This window comes from Rousettus aegyptiacus, unplaced genomic scaffold (assembly GCF_014176215.1).
Source record: "Rousettus aegyptiacus isolate mRouAeg1 unplaced genomic scaffold, mRouAeg1.p scaffold_m13_p_14, whole genome shotgun sequence".
Classification (NCBI taxonomy): Eukaryota; Metazoa; Chordata; class Mammalia; order Chiroptera; family Pteropodidae; genus Rousettus; species Rousettus aegyptiacus.
The window spans coordinates 27,221,939-27,237,398 of NW_023416289.1; the positions used below are offsets into that span (position 1 = coordinate 27,221,939).

Genomic DNA, 15,460 nt, shown 5'->3' on the forward strand with positions numbered 1-15,460 from the left:
TTCTTCCTGGTTCGAACCCCATTCACTTTATCCTGTTACATTGCTTTATTTTCTTTATAATAATATCAGAAATGATCCTCTTTGAGAATGATTTTATTGCCTGCTCCCCATTTATCACTGTAGATCAACAGTGCCCCCAAACAGTACCTAGCGTATAGTAGGTGCTCAATAAATTTTTGTTGACTGACTGACATTTATAACATACCTTTTCATGGATGGGAAGGATTACTTCCTCGGTAGATACTGTGGTTTTTTGTTGTTTTATTTTTTTGTTTTATTAGAGACAGCCATACATAAGCTGGCTAGTTTCTTGGAGTTGCTCTAACAAAGTACCACAAACTGGGTGGCTTAAAACAATGGAAATTTATGCTCTTACAGTTAGGGTGAGCAGAAATCCATCTCCAGGGTGTCGGCAGAGTTTGTTCCTTCTTGGGGGCTCAGCGGGAGAAACTGCTCATGCCTCTCTCCCAGCCGCTCGGTTTCCAACGATCTTTGGTTTTCCTTGGCTGTCAGCTGCATTGCTTCTGTCTCTGCCACTGTGGTCACGTGACCTTCTCCTACACAGGCTCACGTTTGTGCCTTTACATTTCCTTCCCTCTGTATATATAAGGATTCCAGTCAAATTAGACTTAGGGGGTACCCTACTCCATTAGGACTTTGTCTTAATTTAACTAATTACACCTGCAAAGACCCTGTTTCCAAATGTCACATTCATAGGTTCCGGGAGTTAGGACTTCAATTACCTTTTTAGGTGGACACAACTCAATGTGTAACACCTTCCAGCTGCAGGATTGTCATTTTAAAAGAGAAAACTGGCAGGAGGTGCTGGGTTATTTTTAGGGATAATAACATGGATTTGGATATTTGCACATAAAGCATCCATGATCTTTACAACTTGCAAGGTAAGTGGTAAGTAGCTTGTAGGAGTCACGGACGAGGAAGGTGAAGGACAAGTGAGTGACTTGCCCAAGGTAGTGCAGGGATGTTGATTAAAAAGCCAGAGGCCTTCATACGCTTCCCCACCTGCTGGTGAGCTGGTCTTACTAGTGGCACAAGCCCAAGGTGGGATGTGGGGTTTCTTTTATGGCTCCACAGAGGTCCGGGGAGGGGGATTATTTCCTTTAATATTTCCTTATTTTGTCTGACCCTGCCTTTGTGGTAGAAGAATAGCTCATTGATGTCAAATGGTATAGCCGAACATGATGCTCCAGCGCTAGACCTCACACAGAGGCTTTGATGGAAGACGATATTAGAAGCTGCATTTTCCCTTGTGGAGCTTTTCCAGTGATTCCGAAGGGTTTTCTCATAAGCTTTTGAGGGTTCTGGGTTTCATCGTCTCTGATTTTTACCCCAAATAAGTATTACTGATATTTTAAGACTGAACCATCTAAGAGTTCACAGAGTAACTTTTCTCATTAGGAGATTGGGTGGGGGAAGGGTAGTAGGGGAGTGGATGAGAGCAAGGCGGCCGCCAGCAAAACGACTCGCACCTTCGCCATTAGAAACCTTTTTATTTCTGGCTCTATCTTACCCAGATACCCAATATGCCCCTCCCTTATTTAACTTGATTAATTTTTACTAGGTGATAATGTACATGCAGATGATACAAGAGTCAGATGATATAAAAACATGTCCAGGGAAAAGTCACTTCTGGCCCTGCCTTCCTTTCCCCTCCAGCTTCCCAGCTGTCTCTCCAGTGGCATGATCACTGCCATTCTCTAGTGTCTTCTTCCTGACGTCCTTTAATGCCACCCCCACCCCATGAAAGCTGTGCTTCCATCCCAATTTTCCATTCTTCCTCCTGCCTCTTCAAACTCCTTTCTGTGGCGACCTGACAGGCTGGTTTGTCCCTGCATGGCAAGAGCTGGTGACAGCGTCTCTGCCAAGAGTTTTATCTTTGGAAGGAAGGTGCTCAGAAAAAAATGCGTCTGTAATGGTAAGATCTGAGGCCTTGAGGCAAGACTGTGTGGAAGGAGCTTTTATTTGTGGGACGGTATTCAGGGTCAAGTTCCTTGAACTTCAGGGTTAGCCCTGACAAGGAGGCAAGCACAGAGCTCTCATGGAAGAAGGTGGGAAGGCAGTGGATGTTACGTTCTGGAGCGGATAAGGCTGTCGGGGGGTACTGTAGCTCACACTTCCTGGGTTTACTCTGCCACACCCGGCAATGTGCTATGTGCTCTATAGGTTGTCACTTGAACCCTCACAAAAACATTATGGGGAGGACAGTGTTACCATCCGCGTTTCACAGGTGAGAAAACTGAGGCATGGAGTAGCAGAGTAATTTGCTTTCTGTCACACAGCTGTTAAGGGCAGAGCTGGCACACGGACCTAGGCAGCTTGTCTTTCTGTTCCAGGATCCAGGCCGGGTACCACACTGCATTCACTTGTCATCTTCCCAGTCTCCTCTGGTCAGGGACAGTTTTTTCCCCCTGATTTGTGTATAGTTGGGTGGTCCCTGTGTAAAATCCTATCTTCATAGCTCTCAAAAGGAAGAGTGAGCCAAATGTAGCCTGTGCGTGAAGGTCCACGTCATACAATGGAGAAAGAACCTTATGTAAGAAGGCCTGCTTTCATCCTCAGGGGCTTCTGAGCTCATTCCAGAAACATGCTCCTGCTTCTGAAAAGTCCTAAACAAATGGCTAAGTCTCATTCCAGCATAGGACTAATCCCCAACAAATACCGAGAGAAATTGTAACTTTGGAGGAAAAAAAAGAAAAGGGGGTTATTTTTTTCCTCCTATTTACTGAATGCTTAGGTGCAGACCATATTCCTGTGTGACATCCTTTTGTAAACCAGGTGTGTTCTGAGGCATTTCCCTGGCCTTTGCCTCGCAGCCAAGCATGACTCAGAGCAAATGACTCACCAGTGGCAAAAATGACCGACGAGCTAGGGAGAAAATGAGAATCTAGAAACAGCAGAGCAAATGGTAAATGGAAAATGCTAGAATAAATGAGCTTAGAAGGCTGCTGTTCAGCTGACATACTTGAGTTAGGGGGGTTTGAGGGCGAACCCAGGAAGCTAAGATACAAAAATAGGGCCCAGTATGAAGGGGTGGAAACCTCGTGAGAGAAGAAAACCAAATTTTTGAGTTAATTGTAAATAGCAACATTGATGTAAAAGAATTAAATGAGGTCAAAACGACAAACCTATGACCGCTCCCCTTCATTTCTTTAACTTAGCGTGGTGATGGTGGAAGAAAGGAAATAGGAAACAGTTAGTAAAGGAAAGCTGGTTTAATACCCCGTCTGCTCTGAGGAGGCAGATTAAGCGGAACTTCAGGAAGCAGCAGGATCACTCTCAGAATCGCAGGCTTAATTTGGATAATAAATATTTCCTTTGTCTGCTCTTGTGAGGAAAGAGGCAGTCTGCACAATCAAAATTTGAATGTGAAGTGAATTAACAAGACTCAGGATCCTGCGGGAGAGAAGTGGTAGCATCCCTGACTTTGTCTCCTATGTCTTCTGAGGTCACCAGGAGTAGCCAAAAGCTGGGGGTTGTTGGGAGGTGTCCCGTGAGGTTGACGCCTCCTGTCCCGGGGCCCTGCTTCTGTGCTCGCATGCCAGTCCTCTCTCCACGTGGCGGCCAGTGTGCAACATCTTTGCAAAATCTAAATCAGATCATGGTGTTGCCCTGACGCATCCCTCCAGTGCTCTCCCGTTGCTCCTGGGATAGAATCCCGACTCCTAAACTTGGCCTCTAGAGCCCTGACAAATGCCTGGCCTGTGGCCTGCGGCCCTGCCAGCCTCAGCTCCTTCCCTGTCGTCATTCGCTTCCCTCACTGAGCCACAGTGCCTGTCGGTGGCTCCGAGCGGCCAGGGTCATTCCCGCAGCAGAGCCTGTGAATTTGCCGTTTCCTTGAGCTGGGATGCCAGGCTTCTGGATAGTGGAATGACCTTCTCTCGTGTTTCACGCTGAAGGAGCTCCTGCCTCCATCTGGTTCCTCTGACCAGCATTGGCCAGTAGTAAGCCACATGCGTCACCTTAAGTTTCTAGCGGCCACACTGAACAAGTAAAGGAAACAGGCACAATTTTTTTGATTGAAGAGTTTATTTAACCCAGTATATCCAAAATATTATCGTTTCCACATCTAATCAATATAAAAATTATTAAAGAGACATTTTATAATCTCTTTTTGCGCTGAGTCGGAAATTCGATGTGCTCACCATGTCTCAATCTGAACGCGTCCGTTTCATGGCTCATTTGCCGCAGGCAACTGACTGCTGTACTGGACTGTGAAGCTCTGAAGCTGTTTTTATTTTATTCACAGCGCTTAGGAAGGAATCTAATGATGCGTTGTTTACCTCTTTGTTCTCTAACTAGAACATAAACTTCCTGAGGGCTGGGCTTTTGCTTCTCTTGTTTACCTGGATCAACACCTGGCACACTCTAAATGCCCAAGAATGTTTGTTGAATGATAGAATGAACACATGAAGCGCACAACCATCCTCTTGCCACTCCAGAGGCAACTGAGTGCCCAGTGCCCAGTGCCATTTGGAGCAGAGGAATTTTTTAATCAGAGGAATTCAATGCACAAGTTTCCCTGCGACCAAAAATATTAACTATTTAAGGTAGGGACTTGTGCATTGTCAAAGGGCCATTGTGATTACTCTTTATTGGGTTAATTTTTGAGGTGACAATGATACTAAATGAAAGAAGAGTTTTCAATAGGAAGCAGTTAACAGGATTGAGATTCTTTAACGTGGTTGCTGGTCAGAGCTAATCTAGATCAGGGATTTCAACTGGAGACAACATCTAGAGACATTTTTGGTTGTCATGACTGGCGGAGGGGAGCATCCGTCATCTAGTGGGTAGGGGCCAGGAATGCTGCTAAGCATCTTACGACGCACACACAGGACAGCGACACTGCAAAGAGTTATCCAGCCTAAGTGTAGATCAGCGTGGCTTCCCATTTGTTGCGTTTCTGAATTGCCTCTGAAAACCTCAGCAAGGTTATTAGAATCCAGAAACTTGACAGGTTGTGTCCAGGCTCATCTTTTCATTTCTTTTTCTCTCTCTCAGCTTAAACCCTCCTACCTATCGTTTCTCTTCCTAAAACGATAGACCAAACCAGAGCTGCCTCCAGCTAAAGCATTTGAAATGAAAGAAAATTGGCTCCACTTTTAAACCATGAATTAGAATTCTGCAGAGAAGACATCTGGAGAAGACTGTGCCTGAGAACTGGATCGATACACTTTAGGCAGCCCCCTGATGCTACTTAGATTCTTTTAAAGCAAAGCAACAGCAGAAACCCATTTTTTCACACTTTTGTGCTAGTAAACATCTACCAACTGTGCCTTTAAAACACATGTTTATACTCCAAAGCAAGATTGGAGTGCAGAATTATGTGTATTTTAATTATTGCTATCTATCGAGACCCCCAAAATGAGAGAATTTATCATATTATTCTTCATTGTTATTTGTCATATAAGATTCTTTATCTTATTGTGGATAGAAAAGTGATCGATTATATATGTTTCAATCTTAAGATTATGGGGAATACTTTCAAATATAAACTGAGGTTTTGCTAGACTTGAGGGTGTTTTTTATCCTTCTGAACTCCAACTAGATCTGAATAAGTCTGAATTAGTGTGTGTGGGAGGGGATAGCAAACTATTTCACAGCTGAGACTTTGTGTTGTTTTCTCTGTCTGCAATATCTTTCCATATCTGATTGGCAGGCTTCTGCCAGATTCCACCCAAAGAAGACCACCTTTAAAGTCTCCTCATGCGGAACTGAGAACTCTTACTTCCTATCCTGGAATCATTAGCACTTGTCACATTGCTAAAATTGTTTACAGATATCTATCTCTCCCTAGATTGTATTTGGCAAAGAAGGCCCATATTTTATTCATTTTCGTATCCCCAGGGCTTATCATAGTTCCCAGTACATGGTCAGGGCTTAATAAATCTTTGTCAAACAAATGACCTGAGCTCTACAGAATAGCACCTTGTATCTGCCTACACTGGTGCTATCTCCATCAGAGAAGCAGCAGCGATTTTGTTTGGCCTCAGGTGGTAAAGTTCCAGAACTTCACACTGAGCGGAGACATGACAGACAATCTAGGGACAAGAGTGGCTTTGCAGTTTCCCTAGTTCTCTGTTTTAACCAGTTGGTGACAATGTGGACAGAAATCGTGGGTTCTAGACGCAGCTCTGTGTGGACTACCCTGTGACTTTGTTCACGTAATGTCATTCCTGTCACTTCACTTCTCTGCATCTCAATTTCCCATCTTGAAGCTATTTCCTTGAGTCTTTTGTCTTCCCCTTGAACTTCCACCCCTTTCTCCCAGTGTTATCTGTCTGCTAACCTCCCCCGCCCCACCATTTTCCAGAAATCTACGGTCTCTTCTGACCCTAGAATTTTATTTGAGTAAAATGAAGTCTAGAACTACTTAGTGCAAAGCTGTTTTGTTACCACTCCTTTGCAAGCATCTCTTTTATTTTTCATTATTATATTTAAATCATTCGGTGTTTTCTTTTAGGCACCAAGTAAAGTCTATGAAAACCTGGCATCTGTGAGTGAAAAGTGCTAAGCCTTCCTTGTTTACCAATCTTTACTAGATGGGAATTAGAAAACTTTTAAATACTTTGGAGTAAATATTAAATTGCCAAGTCAGGTGTTGCCTGCATCACTTGCAAATGGGAAGACCTATAAAAATGGAATCTTCTCCTGTAGAGATTGGTAAGGGAGTATTAATCCACACCAGTCTATACAACTCTTTGGAGTGTCTATCCACACCCTGAATTAGCAAGCAATTACCTGTTCGCATTATATCAAGGCTGTGGAGTCAGACTCTGGGTGTTTATCTAGACTCTTCCTTTTTCTAGAAGGCTTTAGACAGCTATCGCACCTAGCTAAGCCTTAAAGTTTCTTCAGCCATAAAATGAGGACAAGAAAAGACCCAGCTCTGATATGGCTAGAGAATTAAATCAGGTTATCAATATAGAGAGAGCATGAGCTCTGCCTGGTGTGCAGCGAACATACAATGAAAATTGTAATTATCATTCGATTATCAAAAAATATTAAATCATAGTAATAGTTACCATTGTGTAAAAGAGCTGCCCAATCGCTCGTGGCTTTCTCACACCATTGTCGGCCACGGAAGCAACAATCGGAAGCAGTGGCTTTGACCTTCTGCAGAGCGTGTTAACACCAGGGACCACAACAGCAGCCCGGTGTGACGGAACGTCACGTGTGACTGCTATGAGATGTCTGAAAATGCCATCCTTTTTTTCAAATATGAATTTGCAAGGAGGGAAAAAATTAGGAAAATGTGATCGTATATAATTTCTATAATGGGCGACATAAAAATCTTTAAAATGTTTGATAAAAAGACCTCATTTCACATCTCAGACCGCTTTGTAGAATCGATGATCCCTTGTCCAGCAACGAGTCGGTGCGTGTCTCTCTGTGTCTCTGTCTTTCTCTGTTTCCCTCTCTCTGTGTCTCTTTAGCAGTCACTGTCTCTCTCTGTCTCTTTGTCACTCTATCTCCTTCCATGTGCTTTCTCTAATGGGTAATGAGGTTGAGCATCTTTTTATGTACTTACTTCACCATTCATATCATTTTGGTGGTGTGTCTGTTCTTTTTCCAATTGTTAAGTTGGCTTTTTTGTAATTGTTATGTTTCAAGAGTTCTTTCCTTATTCTGGATACAAGTCCATTCTTGGATATCTGATATATATAACTTGTCATTTTATTCCCTTAATATTTTTCAAAGCAAAAGATTTTAGTTTTATTAAGTCCAGTATATCTTTTTCTTTTATAGGTAGTGCTTTTAATGCCATATCTAAGAATTCTTTGCCTTGTTTTAGTGTAAAAGTTATATAGTTTTATGTCTTACATTTGGTCTGATCCATTTGAGTTAATTTTTGTATAAGGTGTGATGGTTAGATCAAGGTTCTTTTTGTCTATTTTTTATTTGTCTGCAGATGTCCAGTTATTCCAACACCATCTGTTATTGAAATGACTATCATTGCTCCATTGAATTGCTTTTGGATATTTGTCAAAAATCAGTTGGCTAGACTTGTGTAGGGCTATTTCTGGACTCTGTCCTTTTTCATTGATCTGTGTGTCTGTCACCCACCAATATCATAGTATCTTGATTACCATAGCTAATATAGTAAGTCTTAAAATCAGAAAATATGACCCCCAACTCTGTTCTTCACTTTCACATTTGTTTTAGCTGTTCTAGTTTCTTTGTCTTTCCATATAAATTTTGGGACACACTTGTTTATATCTATTAAAACATTCTTCTAGGATAGGAATTACATAAAATCTGTAGATCAGTTTGGGGAGAATTGATGTCTTTGTTGTGTCGAGTCTTTTAATCTTCAAACACAGTGGTATGTAACTCGTTTATTAAGTCTTTTTGTTTGTTTCATAAATGTTTTCGAGTCGTCAGCATATAAATACTATGTATATTTTGTTAGATTTATACCTATACATACATATTTATACATATTCACTTTTTCAAGTTATTGTAAATGGCATTTAGTTTTTAACTTTAGTTTATAAATGTTCATTGCTGGTATATGGAAATATGGTTGAATTTTTTGTTAACCTTGTATCTTGCACTCTTGCTAAAGTCATCTATTAGTTCCAGGGATTTTTAAAAGAAGGTTCCTTGGGATTTTGCTATGACAATAAAATTCTGTGACTAGAAACAGGTTTATTTTCTTCTTTCTAATATATATTTAATGCCTATAACACCTGGTCTTCCTAGGTGGTCTCCCATCCAAGGCCTAACCCTGCTTAGCTTCTGAGATCAGAGGAGATTAGGCACATTCAAGGTGGGATGGCCGTGGACTGCCTTCCAATATTTTTTCCCAATGTTTTTTAATATCTTTCTCTTGCCTTATTGCACTAACTAAGACTTCCAATACTATGTTAAATAGGAGTAGTGAGAGAGGATATCCTTGCCTTCTCCCCAATCTTACAGGAAAAGTATTCAGTCTTTCATCATTAAGTGTGATGTTCGATATAGAGTTTTTGCAGATGCTCTTTATCAGACAGAGGAAGTTCCCTTCTATTGCTAGTTTGCTCTGCACTTTCATCCTTAATGGGAATTGAATTTTGCCACACGCTTTTTCATTGTTGTTGCATCAATTGATTTGATCATGTTTTTTCTTCTTTAGACTGTTGTTACAGTAGGTGACATTGTTTGTTTTTTGCTGTACACTCCCAGGATAAACTCCACATGTTCATGGTATATTATTCTTCTTCTGTGTTACTGTAGTTTATTTTCTAATATTTAAGATATTTGCACCTACGTTCATGAAGGATATTGGCTTGTAATTTTCTTGTACTGTCTTTGATTTGGTAGAGAGTAATACTGGCCTCATAAAACGAATTGGAAAATGTTATATCCTATCAAATTTTCAAGAAGAAATTTGTAGAATTAGTATTATTTCTTCTTTAAAGGTTTGATAGAATTTGCCCATGAATCCATCTAGGCCTGTAGACTTCCTTTTTGGAAGGTTTTAAACTATGAAGTTAATTTATTTAATAGTTATTATTTAGATTATCCATTTTGTGTTGGATGAGGTTAGGTAGTTTGTGATTTTCAAAAAAGTGGTCCATTTTATTTAACTTGTCGGCTTTATGTGTATGGAGTTGTCTGTAGTTTGTCCTCATCATCCTTTTAATGTCTACAGGATCTCTAGTGATATCCCCCTCTTTCTTCCTTATATTGAGTATTTGTATCGTCTTTTTTTCTTGATCTGTCTTGCTAGAGGTTTATCAAGTTTGATAGTCTTCTTGAAGAACGTTTTTGGTTTTATCAGTTTTCTTTATTGTTTCTGTTTTTCAATCTCATTGATTTCTGCTGCTTATTATTTCGTTCCTTCTTGTTTTGGGTTATTTTGCTCTTTTTTTCTAGTTTTTAAGGTGGAAGCTTAAATTATTAATTTAAGACCTTTGTTTTAATATAAGCATTTCTGTAGGCACTGGTTTAGTAGCATCTCACAAGATTTAATATGTTGTATTTTTAGTTTCATTCAGTTCAATATATTTTCTAATTTTCCTTGAGACTTCTTTTTTGACCATTAGGTTATTAAAAGTATTGGTTAGCGTTGTGTAAAAGAACAGCCCAAACCATCATGCTTTCCCATACCATTGTCATGAACAGAAGCAGCTGTAGGAAGCAATGACTTTGACCTTCTACACAGTGTGTAACACCAAGAACCATGGCAACACTCAGGTGTGACAGAATGTCTCCTGCGAGTATGTGAGAGGCAAGAACAGTGACTATTGTTTAATTTCCAAATGTTTGGAGATTTTCCAGATATACTTCTGTTATTGATTTCTAGTCTAATTCCATTATGGTCATAGAAGATACTTTTGTGATTTCAATTGTTCTAAATTTTCAAAGGTTTGTTTTACAAGCCATGATATGGATTGTCTTGGTGAATATTCCATATGCACTTAAAAAGAATATTCTTTGTTTTCTGTTTATTCACTCAATTTTTCTTTCCTCTGTGTCCCTTTTCCTGTATTCTTTAGGACTATTTAAATATGTTTTAGCATTCCATTTTAATTGATCTATTGAGTTTTTACTTTATGTGCAGTTTTTTTTGTTCTTGTTTTTGTTTTTAATGTTTGCTCTAGGGATTACAGTATGCACCCTTAACTTTTTACAGTTTACTTAGAGTCAGTATTTTGCTACAAATATTTTCTAGTGGAAAGTAGAAGCCTTACCACCTTACGGGTCCCTTTATTCTCTCTTCTTTATGTTGTAGTTTTCATATGTATCATATCTATTTACATTGAAAACCTCATCAGCCACTATTATGATTTTTGCTTTCAACTATCTAACATTTTAAAGGATTCAAGAAGAGGAGGATAGTTTATTATGTTTACCCAGATTTTTCTCTTTTTTTTTATACTTCATTTCATTCTCGATGTTTCATGTTTCTTTTTGGTATTATTTGCCTTCTGTATATAAAAAAATTTCTTTATAACTTCTTAAAGAGCAGGCCTACTAGCAACAAATTCTCTTGAGAATGTTTTTACCTTTCATTCCTGAAGGAATTTTTTTTGCTAGATATAAATTTTGAGACTATCAGTTCTTTTCTTTTGGCCCTTAAAAAATGTCATTTCACTTCCTTCTGTCGGCCACAAATGTTGAAAAATCTACAATCGTTGGATTTTTGTTTCCCTATGAGTAATGCATCATTTTCCTCTGGTTGCTTTCAAATTGTTGTCTTTTGTTTTCAGCAATTTTATTACAATGGGTGTGTGGGTGTGGATTTCTTTGGATCTATCCTTCTTTCATATTCACTGAGCTTTCAAATCTGTAGGTTTATATCCTTCCCCAACTTGAGCAGTTTCAGTCACAGGCCTCTAAGGCTCTGTTCATTTTTTTAAATCTTTTTTTCCCCCTCTATTATTTCGATTAGATTGTTTTTATTTATCACTTGTTGTTTTCATGTTCACTGACTTTTTCCTTTGTCATATTCATTTTGCTATTGAGCGTATGTAGTGATTGTTTTTTAGTTCTAAATTTTCCATTTGATTCTTCTTTCTATCTTCTTCTTTGTTGAGACTTTTAAAATCTTCCCCTTCATTTCAAGAATGTTTCCTCTTACTTCATGGAGGATTTTTTATAATAACCGCTCTGAAGTCTTAGCTAATTCCAATCGCGTGTCATCTTAGCCCCGGCATCTATTGAGTATCTTCTCCCGTGCAAGTTGAGGATTTTCCTGATTACGTGTGTACGTGTGTGTGTGTGTGTGTGTGTGTGTGTGTGTGTGGCGGGGGGGCGGGGGGGGCTAATCTTGGATTGCTTCTAAACATTTTGAATATTACGTTATGAGTTTGATCAATTTGAGTTTGGATTCTAAGTCCCTACCAGCCTCTGTGGTTTCAGTACCAGTTGCGTTTTCAGGGTCTTCACAGTGCTCTTCAGACATGCCCCTCGTGGGCCACTCCATAGCCATGCAGGTCCTGGGCACTGGTCTCTCCTGAACTTGAGAGCCTACAGTATGCTATTTAGGATTATATCTGCATATGCTCAGCTCAGGGATGAGCCCAGGAGCTCATAAACAGCTTAATGGGGTTGTTTTCTTGAGCTCTTCCCTTTTTGCAATCTCCAAAGTACTTTCCAGTTCATGGGGCCTCCTGTCTTTGGTACTTCAGCCAGAAAGCAGGAGCTTTATTCCTCGCCAGTGTTTGTTATCACTTGTCTTCTGGATAATAGCCATTCTAATAGATGTGAAGTGATATCTCATTGTGGTTTTGAAGAGGCATCTTTTAAACTCAGCCCACTGCTGAAGTCTGCCAAAATCTCTTTGGGTCCCAGTTGTGTCATTCTCTGAGTTAACTATCCCTCTGGCTTTGGGTATGCTCTGCTACACTCTTCCTTAGCTCACATCCATGACTAAGCAAGAAGGGGATTGAGAGAAAATCCAATGAGTTTTCACCCTCATCAGACCACAGTATCTCCAACTGCAAAGGAAAATTTCCTCCCTCAGAGTTTCGGGCGCCCGTGGATCCCTCTGCTGATGCAAAAGCACTGGGGACTGAGAATGAGAGAGCTGAGAAGACAGAGACCTAAAAAAAAAAAAGGAAAAAACCCTGGGATTTGGCCACTGTCTCTGAGAATTAGGCAACATCTTTCCTGCTCCACAAGCCAGGACTGGGTGCTTTTCTCAGTGCTCTGCTATCCACACTGATGCTCGCGTCTGGCATCAGGTTGTGTGTAGTCCAGGCTGGGGTCCTAGAGCGGGGAGATGGCAAATCACCGCCACTCTGTTAGTGCTTCAAGTTCTATTTGTCTTCCCTCACCTACCTGCTACTGTTTACTTTTCTGAGACCTTTAATAGCCGCTCTGTTTATTGTGTCCAGGTTTTATAGCCACATTCAATGGGTGGGACAGGGTGGAGTGTTCTCATTCCATCTTCCTCAGAGCCACAAGGAAGCCAGAAGACATGTGTTTCAGAGACATTCAATGAAGAAATGAGGAAGTCAGGATGTATCTGGCTCAGGAATATTGTGATTTGTGTAGGGAAAGAGGAAAATTAAAGTTGAAAAATTAGGTAGATGTTGATAGAAATACCTATTATGCAGGGTCACATAAAGCAGGGGTCCCCAACCTTTTTGGCACCAGGGACCGGTGCCCCTATGAGAATCTAATGCCTGATGATGATCTGAAGTGGAGCTGAGGCGGAGATGCTAGCACTGGGGAGCGTCTGCAAATACAGATGAAGCTTCACTCGCTTGCCCACCGCTCCCTTCCTACTGTGCGTCCCTGTTCCTAACTGGCCACGGACCAGGGTCCTAGGCTCGGGGGTTAAAGGATGTATGAAATCCTTTCCCTTGAAATTTCCTCGTCCTCATCTTTATTTACCTGCCCTTGCAGAGTGGGGAGTTCCTCAGCACCCACTCAGGCCACCGGGTTGAAGCGAATTATTTGACTGTAAGCAAATGAGCTTTATTTCTGTCTATCAGGAACATTAGGGAAAGTATACAGAGAGAAGTGGAGAAAGAGTCTCTGAGAATAGAGTCTTTAATCTAGGATATCTAGTATTTATATCCAGGTAGGCACAGATGTGTATAGCTTATGCTGCAGAATCTGATCTGGGCTTGATAAAGAAGTTAATCTCTTAGAGTAGATTTCTCTTTCTCTCTCTTACTCTCATTCACTCATTCACCTTTATTGCAGGAGTAACTCTTGCTTTGTTAAAAGACTTTCTGAATGAGTGAAACACTGATACCGCTATCTGTCATTGAATTTCCATCGACACATGTCGACAGGATGAGAACAAAGACTATCTAGACATCGTAAAGCAGAACGATTGAAGTGGCCACTTCCTCCAGGGCCCCTGATACTGATGTGATCTTTAAAGTCTCTCTTGCCCTGTTGATTCATGTACTGGACATTCTTCAGATGCCTACTGTGATTACTGTTTGGAATTTGTATACTACTTTAGCCATTTAACAGTTTTTTGTTGTTGTCGTCGTTTTTTGCTTTATCAGCTCATTTGATCCTTGTATCAACAGTGTAAGATACACGGGATAGCTGTGGCATTATCCTTTATTATTTTTACATTGTTGTAAATGTGGAAAGTATAATTTCCCATCTTGGTTTGTTCATTTTTTCATTTCATTTTCACTTAACATAAGCGTTTTCATGAAGCCATGTTATTATTGCTCTATAATATTTCAGTGAAGTGCCATAATTAATGTAACAGAATTTACATAATTTTCTTTTTGAGCATTTAGATTATTTTCAACTTTTGTTGTTATAAATAATGCTGCATATAGGTTTTTTTTTGGCCATGTTTTGGCTTATTTCTTTAAGGCAGGTTAAATAGACTTTGAAAATATTGTTAAACATGTTTTGGCATGAGGGGGGATTTCAAAAGACCACAAATAACCTATACAAAACACCAGGGTAACACAATCACAATTTTCAGATTTCTCCATGCTGAGCAGGCTTTGGATGTGCTAAGAGATTTAGTCAGAGGGAGGTACAGGTAGTGTGTACAGGGAAATGAAGAAAGCATTAGCAAAGGCAGAAAGAGAGAGAGCACCCGAGAGAGGGGAAACTAGCCTGATTAAAGCAGAAGTGCTGTATTGAAGAAACGACAACCAAATGCTTATGTAAGGTTGCTTTTGGATAGTGGCAGCATTCACCTCTGTGTGTGGCCCTTGGAGAGCTGCGTGGGCCGCCTCAAGCACCTCCAGATTGCAGAGCACCTTGACCACCAGCCAGAGATGACGGGTGTCATGACTAAACGGTGATGAACGCTGCCAGTTTTTAAGCAGAGTGCTTATTACAGGCTGCCAGGTGATCCCCACGTCCAGGAGGATTCGTCCAGAGCTTTTTCTCCCACAGAGACACAGATATCCAGGGCGCACAGCTCTTTGCTTTAGCCCTTTATTGGACCAACAGGAGCAAAGCACCAAGCTGGAAGAGGATAGACGTTCGTTGAGCCCCAAACCTACCTTCCATTGGATTCTTTGGCCAAGGACCAAGTCTCAGATCTTTAGGGAGCTTAATCCAATCCAATAATTGAGTATCACTATCTCCATGCCAGGGGTTGGGGCAATATGCACTTAGTTTACCAAATTACTCAAAAGAATGGAAGGCGAAAGGGGTCTATATCTAAACTGAACACAGCTGTCCCTGAATTGCTAGCTGTGTCCTTCTATTATTAAAGAGGTACAGCTGCTCACCAAAAGAGCAGGGCATGGCTGGTAGTAAATTCTAACATTTGCTTATAGGGGAACCAACTCGATAAGTTAATAACAAAAATTAATAAAACAAACGAAAATAACTGTCAGTAAATCCCTCCTTGTTGCTGTGAACTGGAGGGCCCACCAGTCTGCCTGAGGAATTTCCTAGGATGAGTTAAATATTAGTGAAGGGTAAAGCGTACATCCAGGTGCCTGTGGGATGTGGCTTTTGAGTTGGGACTTAGTACAACTTGGGAAGAACTGAGAAACCTCAAAGGCTT

The 15,460-nt window shown here is 40.6% G+C and overlaps 1 protein-coding gene across 3 annotated transcripts in view; it reads left to right on the top strand.

The window, feature by feature from the left end:
* The window catches only part of KIAA0513 (KIAA0513 ortholog), a 57,249-nt gene that overhangs the window by 3,518 nt on the left and 38,271 nt on the right, over positions 1–15,460 (top strand). The gene's annotated exons all lie outside the window — the stretch shown is intronic.